The 16324-nt window shown below is 39.2% G+C and overlaps 1 long non-coding RNA gene across 1 annotated transcript in view; it reads right to left on the reverse strand.

Moving 5' to 3' along the window:
* Positions 1-2294: 2294 nt before the first annotated feature.
* LOC113928797 overlaps positions 2295-16324 on the reverse strand; it is a 28847-nt gene continuing 14817 nt past the window's right edge. The window contains exons 2-3 of the long non-coding RNA XR_003521973.2: positions 15818-15872; positions 2295-2457 (exon numbers count right to left, since the gene is read on the reverse strand). This is a non-coding gene — a long non-coding RNA (uncharacterized LOC113928797). The remainder of the gene's footprint in view (positions 2458-15817; positions 15873-16324) is intronic.

The following is a 16324-nucleotide window of genomic DNA, read 5'->3' on the forward strand; positions in this document are numbered from 1 at the left end:
GCCCCACACCAATGATATATAATTGCCCTACCAGAGAGACTCAGGGGCCAGCACGCTTGGTTACAGCTTTAGCATTTCAGTTTAACCTGTTGAAAAATCTTGGGTTTTATTTGCGTTATTGGGTAAGGGACACATGGGGCCAGAATGAGTGTCCAAAATGGGTGGTTGAATAAAGTCTTCATGAATATTGAATGCTTTCATACTTTATGTATACTTAGTATGTCCTGAATATTAAGTGCCTTTTGTGTATTGAATGTATCATGAATATTAGGTCTTTAGTGCCTCATGAATATTAAGTATATCTTGGTTCTTTCATCCCTTTCTACTTAACACACATGTGCGCGCCATATTAACCTCTCATCCATAGTTAGTACATCTAAAGGCTTTCATTGATCTCGTTTGTTTTCTTTTAGAGCAGAATTGAATATTCTCAAACAAGACAATGTTGCACTAAGAAGTTGTACTTTTCATTTGGTTTAATTTATTTAAATCACTTTTAATATCTTTCATTCTGTTTTTTCCCTCCTTAAAGGACTCATGCAACATTTTTAAGTTATTCATTCCCAGGTACCTCCTATCATTTGTAGGCATTGTAAATGTGTCTTCTAAATCTTCAGTAACACATTTACTGACATTCTCTCACCCTACTCAGGCAATGCATTATACATAAAAGAGCAGGATCTCTAAAGTCGGACACAACCAGGTACTCTACTTACTAGCTATGTGTTCTTGGGCTTTCCAACCTCGTGGAAGGTCAATTCATGAAATAAAGACAATAATACCTAACCCATGGCATTATTGTAACATTTCAGATATATTTTGTGCCAAGTTGTCCTGTGCATTGTAAGCGGTTTAGTGGCAGCCCTAATTTTTATCCACTGATATCTCCAGCATGCTCCCATTCCCCAGTTAAAAAAAAAAAAAAAAAAGATGAGAAAATGTATATAATATACATATAACCAGTAAGTTCTCAGTTATTATTAATGAGCCATTCTGGACATCTAGATAACTGAATTTTTATATTTCATGAGCCTAGATTTCTTATTTCAATCAAGTTAGACAAAAATATGTCCAATATATATAAACTATCTGGGTCCAAAGAGAAAATTCTTGGAGTCATCATTATGAATTATTGTAAGTTCAATAGACGGGGAACGGATTTTACACTTGAATGTCTGTAGTATTTGGGGTAATTTATGTCCATCATAGGATTTAATCCTCAGAAGCTTTTAGAAGCAGGCACTGTTATCCTTTATAAAGGATCTTACCTCTTTAAAGGAGAAAGTTGAATTGCAGAGAAGGTAACCTCTCTAATGTTAAGTCACTGCTAACTGACCAGTCCTGTCTGATTCCAAAGCCCATGTCCTATTTGTCACCTGAGGGAACCACACAATGAATCCTTCAGAATAAATAATACATGTGGGGTTATTTGCCCTTACATCAAATGGCTCAGACCACGGTGGTTTTGAGTTTGTGTGTCTTGTTTTCTCTGTGGAAGACATGTGTGCAGCCATTCTATTGATTCCCTAGGCCATGATTCTCCACAGTCCATACGTTAGATTTGTTCCTTGGTAGAACCCCTGCTTGCTCAGGTCTAGCACAGCTTTGTGATTTAATGGAGGCTAGATCCCTCACCAGCCCCAATGATCTTGATTAGTGCCAATTACTATCATTCTATTCCCCTTGCCAATGACTGGCTTAGGCATGGATATGTGAAACAATTTTGGCTAAGGAGACATGACAGGAAGCCTACTAGGGGGTGTCCAGCAGAAGTTTCTCCTAGGGCACCTGGGTGGCTCAGTCAGTTAAGCATCCGCCTTCCACTCAGATCATGATCCTTGGGTCCTGGGATCAAGGGAGCCGGCTTCTCTCTCTGCCTCTGCCCCTTTCTCTCGCTCTCTCCCATGAATCAATAAAAATTTTTTAAAGATTTTATTTATTTATTTGAGAGAGAGAGAATGAGAGATAGAGAGCACGAGAGGGAAGAGGGTCAGAGGGAGAAGCAGACTCCCTGCTGAGCAGGGAGCCTGATGTGGGACTCGATCCCGGGACTCCAGGATCATGACCCGAGCCGAAGGCAGTTGCTCAACCAACTGAGCCACCCAGGTGCCCTGAATAAATAAAATTTAAAAAGAGAAAAAGAAAAAAAGAAGTTTCTTCTAGCTGATAATAATAGACCCATGGAAGAAAATGACTCCTGTTCTTCACCCTGATAACATATCATCTTGTGGTCATAAGTAGACAAGCCTCAGAGCAAGAACCAACATGTCACTGATGAAAGAGTGGAAAATGGAAAAATTCTGAGCCTTTAATGATATCATCAAAATTAATACATCGTGCATTCCTAGGAGGTAGAGCCTGGGTCATGCAGTTGGTGTTTTGTTTTGCTTTGTTTTGATCTCCTGTGCACCACGTAATGGGCTGAACATCTTGTAATATTTTTAGATGCCTTCTTTCCTACAGGTGGAAACATTTGGAAAATAAAACCAAAATTAAGAAGGTTATAAAATGATTGAGAGAACCCTGAACGCTTTTGTTTTTGCCCTGTAATGTTATTTAGGAAATAGTCCTATCTCAAGACTATTCTACACTTTCAAAAAATGTTAAGGCTGACTACTTCATTGTTGTGGGAAGAGCAACAAGGAATGAGGTAAGATGCCAGGTGTTCATTATTGTGCCAGTTGTGTAGAATGCTGAAAAACCATTCCCTTGTCCTTAAAGGAGTGTGTCACACAGGAGGCGGGTGGCCAAAATGTTAATCATGACTGGGAATCTCCCCTGCGGGCCTATCTGTGTGTTACACCGGTGGTACCACTATGATCAAGTCAGGTGGCCAGGATGTCTTAAGCATTTCAGGTACCAGATAACCCTCTGCCACTGCTGGTCATATTATTTTTGCTTTCCCCCATTTTCCCCTTCCCTTGGAGGCTGAAAGCATTCTTTTGTCTAAAAGTATATTAATATGAGACATTGTGAGAGCTTTTGTCATAGTTGTCATAGTTTGGGATCTACCCATGGGTAAAGTAGAAGGACTTTTCCATTCTTACAATCTATATTGTGTTTCCCTTGTACATTGGCATAGACACTCAATAAATTATTGTATGAGTGAACAAATGGATGCTAGTGTAAAATAAATGGAAATAAGTTTTGACTAATGTATTTATTCATTTATTCTCCTTGCTGTTGAAAAGCTCATTTAATAGTCATGACAAGGTAAATAGATAATTACAATAAGGAATTGCAGGTATTATGCTAGAGGTATACAGAGGGTACTATGGAGGAAGAGTGACTTTCTTAAGCTGTGTATTTCAAGCAGAGGAAACAGCATATTCAAAAGGACAGAGAGTTGTCCATTGTCTTTTGTGGCTGGAGTAAAGAATGAATGCTGGCCACTTCACCTACCATCTCCTTCCGGCATCATTCCCAGAACCATGATGCTGATTATGTCAACCTTTACACCTTTCAAGCCTGCATTGGGCCGTTTGACTTTGTAAGCAAAATCAGAAAGATCACAAAGTCGAAGGAAGACAGATGGGCATTAATGAGCCATGAGTGAGCTGAAATGTTGACTTAATCCATGGGGTAAAGAAAATTTATGGGCATAAAAGGATGAAGAGTATGTGAGCCAGTTGGTAATTGGAAGAGAAGCAAATAGACACCCTGAAACAGATTCCAAGAAAGTGGTAGAGGCGTATTACGAGGGAGTCCGTTACAGTTACAGATTTGAATTCTTGTGGTATCACCATGTTCCTTATTGATAATTACCATCTCAAGAAAGTTGGGCTGAATGAGTTTCTGTTCTTTACAACTCAAAAAGCCTAATGAAACCAACTTCTCTAATATGTGTTCTTGCTGTTCCTGTTGAGTAGGATTCTTCCTTCATTTTCCCACAAACATGTCTTTGTCATTTTTGCCTGCTTCCATCTTTTATGTCATTTATCTTAGACAATGTTCCTTTTCCTCTCTCCATCTAGGCATGCAGCTGACATCCTGAGCCTGAACCAACTGCCAGACACGCTGCTAGATGCTGGGGACTAGAGTGATGACTCACACATGGTCCTTGCCTTCAAATCTGGAAGCAACCTAAATGTCCAAAAAGACATGGTCAAAGTAATTACGGTATGCCTGACGAAACAGGTGCCTTTACAGCCCTTAAGATCGTGTTATGAAGAATACTTAGTGACATGGGGAAATTCACACAGTCTAATGACAAATGACAAAAGCAGGTCAGGATAATGGTAGAGAATATAGGCTTTAATTTAGGCTTTGTAGTCAGATCAGTGGGCATTCAAATCAAGTCGGTGCTGTGAAGACTGTGGATGAAGAGTCAGGAGGAAAGTATTGCTAGTCTCTTGGGCAGACAATATAACCATACCTATGTCTATACAGAGGAATAATCACATTCTACCTTTTCAAAATTAAAGCATGGATCAAAAAATAAAAAGATACAGCCTCAGAAAACATGGATAGTCATGAATCTGGAGTCATTACACTTCGTGATTTCAAGCTATATTTCAAAGCTATTGTAATCAAAACAGGACAGTATTGCCTTAAAAACTGTTACATAGATCAACAGAACAGAGTAGAACCCAGAAATAAACGCAGGCATATATAGTTAATTATTTTATGACAAAGAAGCCAGCAATACACAATGGGGAAATGATAGTCTCCTCAATAAATGATGTTGGGAAAACTGGATAGCCAGATGTAAAGAATAAAGTTGGATCTCTATCTTACACCATACACAAAAATCAACTCAAAAGCAATTAAAGACTTGAAAGTAAGACCTGAAACCATAAAAACTCCCAGAAGAAAACACAGAGGGTAAACTCCTGGACATAGTATTGGCAATGATTTTTTGGATTTGACACCAAAAGCGAAGGCCACAAAAACTAAAATCAACAAGTGGGACTACATCAAACTGAAAAGCCTCTGCACGGCAAAAGAAACCATCAACACAATGAATAGACACCCTACAGAATGGGTGAAAATATTTGCATGTTGTGTATCTGATAAGCAGTTACTATCCGAAATATATAAAGAACTCATATACATCCATAGCAAAAAAATAAACAACCCAACCCAAAAATGAGCAGAAGAACTGAATAGACATTTTTCCAAAAAAGGACATACAAATGGTCAACAGGTACATGAAAATGTGCTCGGCATCACTCATCATCAGGGAATTTCAAATCAGGACCACAATGAGATATCCCCTCACACCTGTTAGAATGGCCATCCTCAAAGAAGTGTTTTGAAGATACGGAGAAAAGAGAACACTTGTACACTTCTGGTGGGAATGACCACTGGTGCAGCCCCTGTGGAAAACAGTACGGAGGTTCCTCAAAAAATTAAAAAAACAAAAAAAACAGAACTACCATATGATCTAGCAATTCCACTTTTGGGAATATATCCAAAGGAAATGAAAACAGGATATGAAAGAGATGGCTGTGGCTGTACTCCTGTGTTCACTGCAGCATTATTCACAATAGCAAGGCATGGAAACAATCTAAGTTCCCTCAGTGGATGAATGGATAAAGAAGATGTTTTATATATATATAACCATGTGTTTTATGTATATCACACATATAACACACACACATATATATGCACACAATGGAATATTATTCAGCCAGTTAAAGAAGGAAATCCTGCATTGGCAACAACCTGGATAAAAATTGGGCGCATTTGGCCCTCTCAAGTCTTTGCACTGGCTATGCCTTCCATCTGGAAGGCTCCTCCTCCAAACAACTGCATGGCTCACTCCCTCAATTCTTTAAGGTTTTTACCCAAAAGACACCTTCCCACAGAAGCCTTCCTCGGCAGCTGTCTCTAAAATTTCATTGCCTACTGCTGACATTTTATATACTCTTCCTTGCCTTTTATTTTTCAGTTCATCTCCTTCAAATATATTCCATATCTTACTAATTTCTGTAATTTATTATCTTTCTCCTAGAAAGCACACTCCACAAGGACCTGGAATATATCTGTTTACTCATTGATAATATAAACTGAAACAAAAGTTTCACAAAACAATACTTATCCTTACTGTGTGTGATTTATTCTGATATTTTCTTTTATTTCTTCTGTTAAAAACACTCACGGATCATGATCCACAGTTTATTTTTGTTTTTTTTTTTTAGGTTTTTTTTTTTTTTAGATTTTATTTATTTGAGACAGAGAGGGGGAGAGAGAGAGAGAGAGCATGAGTGGTGGGGAGGAGGGGCAGAGGGAGAAGCAGGCTCCTAGCTGAGCAAGGAACCCGAAGCAGAACTCCATCTCAGGACCCTGGGATCATGACCTGAGCCAAAGGCAGATGCTTAATGACTGAGCCACCCAGGCGCCCCGATCCACAGTTTATATTACACTAACCTAATGTAGGTTTTCATTGCATCTTGTGTGTTTGGTTTCAGAGTATAGCATCTCGCCCTCCCTCCACCCCTCCCACCCCCGTAGTCCATGCTCTCTGTCTTTCTGTTTATTCCCTCACATATTCTAAGTTCTATGAGGAGTCAGGGCCATCACTCACTGCTGTATTTCCAGCACCTAGAATAGCACTGTAACAAGTACAAGTTCTGTGCAAGCAGAAGTTAAAAGCCACAAACTGCAAGAAGTTGGCCACCACCCAGATGCTAAGCAGAAACCCAGAGGGAAGTAGAAACTATGAGCAGGTAGAGAGCAACAGAGCTGTAATCCATTTCTGAGTCTGTGCATATCTCTACAGCCAATGTCTTTACCCTCTCTCTTAATTAAGTTGCGGTTTTGGTGTTTTGAAAATCATGCTACATAAATAGCAGATGAATTAGACATTTTGATCAATCAGAGCAAACAATCTGAATACTTGGGTAAAATGAGTATCAAATTTCTAATTCTCACACGGGGGTTGACAGATAAACGGAGGAATTACTTTAAAGCCTGGAGACGGGAAAGCAGGAGAGTAAGCCTGCTTCAGTCAGCCCTCCTGTCCTCTTACCACTCAGCCATCTCCCTCCTTTGCTCTGCTGCAGGACCCTGCCACATGGGAAGGGCTCCTGCTGGACTCTGGGACCAGCAGAAGGATGATCTAGATTGTAGTGTGAAGGTGCTCTCAAAGGTAACAAAACTTACAGGAGTCATCTCTCTCTAGGTGTCCTTTCTTCTCAAGGGTTTAGGTGAAAACTAAATTTCATATAAGAGTTACAAAATCTGAGCATCGAGTTTGACCACTGAGGGAGTGTGGTCTAACTCACTAGATTTCACATTGGAGGTAGGAGGCCAAAATCCCAGATAGAAATAACAGGTGCCTATGACTGTGTTGTTTTTGTTTTTGTTTTTAAAGATTTTATTAATTTGCCAGAGAGAGAGACAGCGAGAGAGGGAACACAAGCAGGGAGAGAGTGGGAGAGGGAGAAGCAGGCTTCTCGCCGAGCAGGGAGCCCGATGCAGGGCTCGATCCCAGGACCCTGGGATCATGACCTGAGCCGAAGGGAGCCACTTAACCGACTGAGCCACCCAGGCACCCTGTTTTTGGTTTTATACACAAACACATGCACATGCATGCACACACTCACACACACATTTGGGGGGTGTGTATTAGGAAATATATATATATATATATTTATATATGTAAATATATTTCCTTGGCAGTGACCAATTTAACCATGAAGCTAATAAGTGTTAAACTTAAGTGCTTTTCATTTGCATGGGCCCCTTCTAAGAAATGAACCTAATTTTGTTTATTCTTTTTAAGAGGCCTCCAATTTTCCTGCTCCATAAAATCTGGGTCTGCCCATGCCTTCAGGAATGTTGAGGGTAGAGTTACGTGTTTTAGGAACTCAGGTCTGCCCAGTAGCACTAGCTCTTATGAGCCCAAACAGCTGTGGAACAAATTGAGGAGTTGCTGCTGTGACATTAGAAGAAACGGTGGGGGGCGGGGGAGGAAGATGGAACAACATTTGGTTTCTACTTACCACTAAAGTGGGTAAATCAGGGCTCATAAGAAAATACAAATAGAGCTGAGAGACCATGGCTTAGCACATGAGTATAGGAGGAAATGCTAATAACCCAAATAAGTTCAGAATAAAAAATATACTTGCTCATCTTTATTTGACTTGTAATTTATACAGATATTTAGCTAATATTATTATGTACCATAATAACGTAAGATATTGATGATAAGGGAAACTAGGAATGGGGTCTATGGGGATTCCTTGAATTATTTTCTCCATTTTTCTACAAATCTAAAGCCATTCTAATCAAGTTTATTATTTTTTAAAAAAGGTTGTCAGTTATTCTAATAAAAGCATATCATTGACACACTGCATTTCTATTTAATGGCAATACTTTTGGGAGACTGACATTTGTTAATCTTAAAAAAATTATGCTGCAGACAGGTTTAATTCTACTTAACCAAAGTGGAGTAAGCAACTGATTTAATTCATTTAATTTATGGTAGGCACTGGATAGTGTGTGGATTTTTAAACTTAATTAGGAAACGTTTTTAAATTAAATCCAGCACTGAGTGTTTGTTTCTTTCCATTTATTTTATTTAACCTAATGATCAGAAGCATACTGAAGCAATAAAACTTTTTAATGCGATATTTCATTTGGAGAGGAGGTGGGCTCCCCCCACACACACACTCACACAAATAGGTAATTCTAGCATTGGTCTATAACAAAACTCAACACCTGCTTGAAGTTTTATAAAACTATCTTTTAAAGTAAGGCTCTCTGGGTGTTATGCTGAGTGAAGTAAGTCAATCAGAGAAAGACATGTATCATATGACCTCACTGATATAAGGAATTCTTAATCTCAGGAAACAAACTGAGGGTTGCTGGAGTGGTGGGGGGGTGGGAGGGATTGGGTGGCTGGGTGATAGACATTGGGGAGGGTATGTGCTATGGTGAGCACTGTGAATTGTACAAGACTGATGAATCACAGATCTGTACTTCTGAAACAAATAATGCAATATATGTTAAGAAAAAAAAAAAGACGAAGATAGCAGGAGGGGAAGAATGAAGGGGAGTAAGTTGGAGGGGGAGACGAACCATTAGAGATGATGGACTCTGAAAAACAAACTGAGGGTTCTAGAGGGGAGGGGGGTGGGGGGATGGGTTAGCCTGGTGATGGGTATTAAAGAGGGCACGTTCTGCGTGGAGCACTGGGTGTTATGCACAAACAATGAATCATGGAACACATCAAAAACTAATGATATAATGTATGGTGATTAACATAACAATAAAAAATTATTTAAAAAAATAAAGTAAGGCTCTCTGACCTTACAATTTTCTAGCACCTTTTATAAGTGCATTGGAGCATTTCACAGGCACCTTATGGTGCATGTATAGTGACATTTCCTAAATGAGAGAAGCAGATGAGTCAAATGACTAATACCAGATTCTCTATGAGTCACAGGAGGAATTGTTCCATTGAGTCATTACCTGCCAGTCCTACAGTCATTTTCAGGAGAATTATTTAAACATAAACCACCTGAAATCATAGTAAGGCGCCATGTGCCTACCAGTTTTCAAAAGGAGGTTGTTTGAAACCAAATTTGAGGAGATTCCTTTCCCTAAAGATACTGCTAAACTGAAACACAAAGGTATTGTTCTCACCTTTAAAAAATATATGTAGACAAATATCTGTTGCAGTCATGCTACTCTTAAGGGCAAATAGTAGCTTAACCGACAGAGTTTAAATGCTATTATTCTAAAACCCTTTCTCTCTGTTATTGTGCCTATATAGGAGGTATATTAGACAAGTCAATAGCTCGCCATTAATTCTGTCAGTACTATCTCAGTATCCTAGCTTCTAAGATAACCACATATAAACAATTTAACAACATTGTAGCAGAAAACATAATTATGAAGTTTTTGAATGCCATAAACCAAGAATATCCTTCCACAGAGTTTTCACTGCCCCTTCCTTTAGTTAATGAGGTTTCTCATGAGAATACATAACAGAAATAGAACATCAGTATTTTGTATACAATTCCAAACTTAATTAAAATTAGTTCTTACTTATACCCAAAATAGGTTGGGCCCTGATAAGCTTGTTTTCAACCTATGAGGTACAAGCTTGTGCTAGTAAAAGACTGTGTTTCAGGTAACCCATTTAAAGCAGTATGGTTTGGGGTTGTTTTGTTGTTGTTGTTTTTAAGATTTTCTTTATTTCGTCCTTTTTAAAGTGGGTTCCATGCCCAATGTGGGGCTTGAACTCAGAACCCTAAGATCAAGAGCTGGATGCTATCCTGACTGAGCCACCCAGGAACCCCTAGAGATATTCTTTCTAAGTAATCTCTATACCCAACGTGGGGCTCAAACTCACAACCCCAAGATCAAGAGCTGCATACTCCAACTGAGCCAGCCAGGTGCTCCATAAAGCAGTATGGTTTTTTAAATGAGTAATAAATAGAAAAATACTTGATCTGAAGCACACTAGGGGAAAAAAAATATTAACATAGATGATCCAGTAATTCTTGAACTGCTTGACATTGTCACAGGAGTTTCTAACCTTGTTGGTGGAGACCTTGAGGGCAATGAGAATTGTTGTGTCAAGTAAACAGCAGATTCTAATCAAATTCCTGGTTGCCTAGCTACAGTACTTGATAGTGAAAAAATAAAAACACTGTTCCCAATAGTTAGTACATGTTCTCTTAGTATAAATTTATGGTATCAGAGCTAATAAAACCCTGGGGCCTTGCCCTAAATGTGCATATAGTTTAGTATGAGGTAAGGCCTCGTTGAATCCTAGCAAAGTAGGATTAACTGCTAGAAATACCTAAAAGCCCTCCCTAGAGAGTTGTCTTATTGTGGACTGACAGCATGTACCCTGAGGGGAATACCTTGCCTTATATCATCACTCTAACACCCTTCACAAATATAATACTCTGTATGAGTGGGATTACGCACCTTCCTTCATGATTGCCTCATAAATAATTCACTCTAGCGGGATCTAGGACCCACATCCTCAAGGACAGTCCAATTTCACTAAAAATCTGTTTGACTTAAGTTTTCATTTAAACCAATTCCCATTTCCAAACAAATGACCCATTAATAGTGAGGGGGGTGACATAGTTCAACAAATTGCATTGAATGGAAAACCCAGTGTAGATGTGCTCTTCCCAAACACAGGTCTATCCAACATGACTGTGAAAGAGTTAGTTCTTCATGCTGTGACTGTGTTTACCCACTGGGATCTTGATGAGCAGCAGAACAGAGAAGGACAGGGAAGCAAGGCAAACACGCCTAGACGCAGTGGGCAGCTCTAAGAAGATGTAAAACCTAATTGTAAAGCTCAGGATAGAGGAGGTAGGCTAAGGACAAGGTTATCACTAAAAACATGCAAAAAAGAGGTAGAGATAAAAGAAGGGGCCCTCTGGGATTGGATTGGAAGCCCAACTTGACACAGGGCAAGATTAACAACAACAAAAACAAAGAATTCCCTAATATAGAAATCACCCTCGTCCCTGACTGACAAACCTAAGAAAAGACACTGCTTTATATATGTATGTGTAATTTTTTTAAGTTGCCATCTGGACTGTACAGCAATTGGCTTTCTTTTAAACATTATTTAAATTAATCCCAGCAATTCTGACATTCTATCAAGTTCATTTAAACGGGAGTTTAATTATATTAACTTTTTCCATTTTGTGAATCAATTTAGAGCAAATGGCTGGCAGGGAGAAACAATTCCTGTAGGAACTAACTGAATTTGACAGTAAGGGCAGAGCCAAATGTCTGGTTAGATTGGGAGAGTTGTGTCAAAAATCAGTGTGAGGCTATGTCCGGAAGAGTATCCAAAATGCAGTGGCTCTCTCCAGGAGCTGCATGGCTGGGAGACAAGAGCAGAAGAGAGACGTCTCACTATATACCCTTTTGTATCTTTTGGGTTTTTTACACCATATAACTGTATTATCTATTCAAAGAAGGAAATAGAATTTTTTAAACATTAGATTGATGTGTTTCCCTTAAAATAGTGAAAAGATTGACGACAATGTGATCTAGTGGGAAGAGCCTATTCTTGAAACAGTCAAAGACACAGCACATGTCATTCTATCCCTCAGGTTAATAAGCTCCCCTATCTTGTGATCAGAAAGAATGCAATCAAGTGTCTTTTGGGGTCAAAGAACAGTACTCCCGAAAGCCATTTCGCATCTGTATTTCATTGTGTGTCATCATACATTATTTAAGATAGTCTTTGGGGCCAAAAAATAGGTGTGGTTCCAAAATTAATACTTCTGGCTCCTGTAGATAAAAGGGAAAGTTAGAGCACAGAAGGAAAGCAATGTTGAATTTCTTTCTCTTCTAACATCTCAGAGGTTTTACTGATCCTGGAGCTGACAGAAACAGAAAAATCAAACTTTGAAGTAGGAGAATGGACGTGACCATGTATGACAGACATATGAATTATTCAGTGTAGCCCGTTTTAAGAGTTACATTAAAAAAAGTTTCCAATTGACCGTACTACTACTGAGGGGGATTTAAATTACTGAATCCATTTGTGATGACAAAGAAAAGATCTTTAAGGCTGAATTCTTCAAGAAATGGGATAGAGACATCAAAGAGCAGCCAATGGTGTGCAACGTAGAAGGTAGGAGATCATAATGATAACAGTATTTTTCTAGGGGCATGTCTCAGACTCTAGCTCCATACAAACACATCCTCCCTTCCTCTTTTCCTTCCTCCCTCCTTCCTTCCTCCCTTGTTTCCTTCCTTTCTCCCTTCCAAGAAGACATGATCCCAGGCAGCGGTAGTTCTCAGACCTATATCCTGGATAGGTACTCGAATGACCAAACAAATCACATACAGCAAATACATGACAAATGCCATAAAAAAGAGCTATGGACACAGAAGGACAGATTTTGGTGTATTCTGACCTGGCCACATTCTGGTGCCTTGAGTTTCAGTTTTACCACAGCAAAACCTTGATCCACTGCAAATGAATATACAGTTTGGATCAAAGGCTGTGGTAAGGGAGAGGATTTAATAAACAACCTATTGTAAGTAGATGAATGGGTAAACACAACTCTGCTGCCCCTTGTGAATTAATGGCAATTATTTTCTGCTAAAACAATTTGTTCACTTATTACTGCAATTTAAAGTATTTATCAGTTTAAATGACCCATAGCTGTGCTTTGAATATTTGAGAGCAACTAATCACGTAAGACTACCATTCTGCTTTGTAATGCATTTGAGAAAACTGGAACTAAAGGTTTACTACCATCCTTATTACATTTTGCTTGGGCTAAAACCAAAATTAATTTTAATCTATTAAGACGATAATGAGCTTTAAGCTGAGTAAATTGGATGAGGGAAAACGCTAACTAAAATTTTGCTGGAGTTAACCCATAGAGAAGGTAATCCAAACTCCAATATACATGCAAGGCATTTAAATCCAATCTAATAACGTTCTGTTCTCTTCCTATTATTCTTAAAAATTGTTTCCCCAAACCCTTCATGCTTTTTCAACTAATGCCAGCTAGCTATGGCTCCTTTTAGCTGCTTCTAACAGATTCAGATCAAGACTAGATTAGATACAGCAAGACTAAGCGATGGCATAAACAACCTCCCACAGCTAAACTGACCTGAAATAGGAAGGCAAAGAATCATAGAGACTGAGATGTGAGGTTCACAGAGGAAAACATTCAGTGTATTCACAAAGCCACTCATGTTGCAAGTGCCTCCTAGGGCCCAGGCATAGAATCCTTCTAGCATTTCTTTCCATGTCTACATCTACAATGAGACGCCCCAGTTCTGACATTTCAGTTTGTGACAATGATAGTTACAACTTAGGAATATTTGAAGGGGCTTGTATGCCTTGCTATTTTACTTAAAATAACAACCACCACTGACATTTATTATTGATAACATAATACTGTTTACTGTTTGTCAGAAACTGCGCTAATCACTTCACTGGCATTGTCTCTTCTATACCTCAGAACGACTCCATGCAGGAGGTATTTTACAAAGGGAGAAACTAAGGCAAGGACACATAGTAAGTGTCATGACTGACTTAAAAGCCTATGCACTTATTCTCTGTACTGTACTACCTTTTGGAATGTTAGCGATGAGGAAGAAACCCGTGTTATTTATGTGACTATGGAGTGATTCACATTGGTATCTTGATGGTGTCTGCTCATATAAGTTATTTCAAGTTAAACCAACTTCATCCTCCTGTTTTACCTTTTAGACAAATCACATTCCTGTTAGGCATACATTAAAAAAAAAAAAAAAGCCATAGAACTAACAGCTAATATTAGCTGAGCCTCTAGCATGATTTTAGGTGCTGGTCTAATTCATGAAGTAGGTGCTATTTAAGCCCTAACACGCTAAGTTTACACTGCTCATGAGCACCAAAGCCAGGATTCAAACCCAGGCAGTCTGGCTCTAAGGATAGAAATCACTGCTCTATACAGCCCTTCAGTGAAAAGAGTTCCATTACTTTTACAGCATAACATTTCCTTCTTTGTGGCTAATCCTTTGGAAGAGCTAAATTTAAGTCAGAATTAAACATTGTAGGGGAGAGGAATGGCCATAGTTACTCAAGTGGTCTAGAGACCCACAGAATCAGCTCCCACTGAAGACCTTGTGATTAGCGCCACCCACTTCCTAATGGAGCAGCTGATAGGGTTCACTGAGGGTTCACTATTTACTGTATAGGAATAAACATGAAATTCTTCAGAGAAGGTAAGTTTCTTCTGTCATTGCCCATCAGTTACAGAATGTCTGCTCCTCGGGGCACCTGGGTGGCTCAGTTGTTAAGTGTCTGCCTTCGGCTCAGGTCATGATCCCAGGGTCCTGGGATCGAGCCCCACATCGGGCTCCCTGCTCTGCGGGAAGCCTGTTTCTCCCTCTCCCACTGCCCCTGCTTGTGTTCCCTCTCTGTGTCTCTCTCTAGAAAAAAAAAAAAAAAGGGCACCTGGGTGGCTCAGATGGTTAAGCGTCTGCCTTCGGCTCAGGTCATGATTGCAGGGTCCTGGGATCGAGTCCCGCATCAGGCTCCCTGCTCCTTGGGAACCTGCTTCTCCCTCTGCCTCTCTCTCTCTCTGTCTCTCATGAATAAATAGATAAACTCTTAAAAAAAAATGCTCCTCCTATCTTATGGAGTCCATAACCTTGGGCTGAATGCTCTACATTTGTTTATCTTTGAAACATCTTAATAACACCTGAGTGGAAGGTCCACTATCAATACAAAATATTAATTTTACTTATCTTCAGGATTCTAAACTTAACTACAGATTTTTTAAAAGATTTTATTTATTTTTATTATTTAAGAGAGAGAGAGGGAGAGAGAGCATGAGAGTGGGGTGAGAAGCAGAGAGAGAAGAAGACTCCTCGCTGAGCAGGGAGCCCGATGCAGGACTCCATCCTGCGACTCCAGGATCATGACCCGAGCTAAAGACAGACACTTAACCCACTCAGCCACCCAGGCACCCCATAACTACAGATTTTAACGAGGCAACATAAATTAACATTTATTTAGTGCTTTAAAATTTCATAATCGTATTTACAAATAATTGCAATGTCATTTCTCTTCCTTAGTTGCAGAAATGGAAGTAACAGTTTGGCAAAGTGACTTACTTAAAGTGACATAGCATATTGGTAATTGATATTCCTAGCCTGCAGAGCAATTTGTCCATATTCAAGGTTCTAATGCCACTGACAGTTATTAAACATTAGCAAAAATGTATTGAGCATCTACCATGTTCCAGACACTATACTAATAAGTACTCTGGGTGCATAATCCGTTCTCATAACAATCCCACGATGAGTTAGTTGCTATCATTCCCATTTTATAGGTGAGAAAATGGAGTCTCAGAGAGGTTCGATCATTTACCTAAGATCCAAACCCTGGTCTCTCTCACTCCTCGGACTTCATTTCCATCTGAACCCTGGAAAAAGGAAGCACACAGGTAAAAATATTCCCCTTGCTTAAAATTTTAAAAAAAGGGAAGCGTTGGGGAGAGGACTGTATAAACGATGGCAATGTATCCTGAACCAGGAAGTATGATTATGAGCTTAACGTTATAAACCTGAACCCCAAAGAAGGGAAAAGATAAAAAGGACATGACATGCTCCTGTGCCTGTCATTAAGGTCTACATTGCTTATGCTCTAAATAAAAACCCACTGAGTAAGGACATTGAACTGTGGTTTCAGCTGGTTCAGTTCTCTCCATGTAGAGTGTTTACTAACAACACTGTTACTTCACAATAATAAGTAGAAAACCATTAGATGGTAGCCTGGAATGTTGGTTTCAGGTCATAAAGGATACTAAATAAATAGAAATGATACTTGTAGGTACACATAAACAGATACATACAAAGACACAGATACATATACAAA

Source organism: Zalophus californianus, chromosome 5 (assembly GCF_009762305.2).
Source record: "Zalophus californianus isolate mZalCal1 chromosome 5, mZalCal1.pri.v2, whole genome shotgun sequence".
NCBI classification, from domain to species: Eukaryota; Metazoa; Chordata; class Mammalia; order Carnivora; family Otariidae; genus Zalophus; species Zalophus californianus.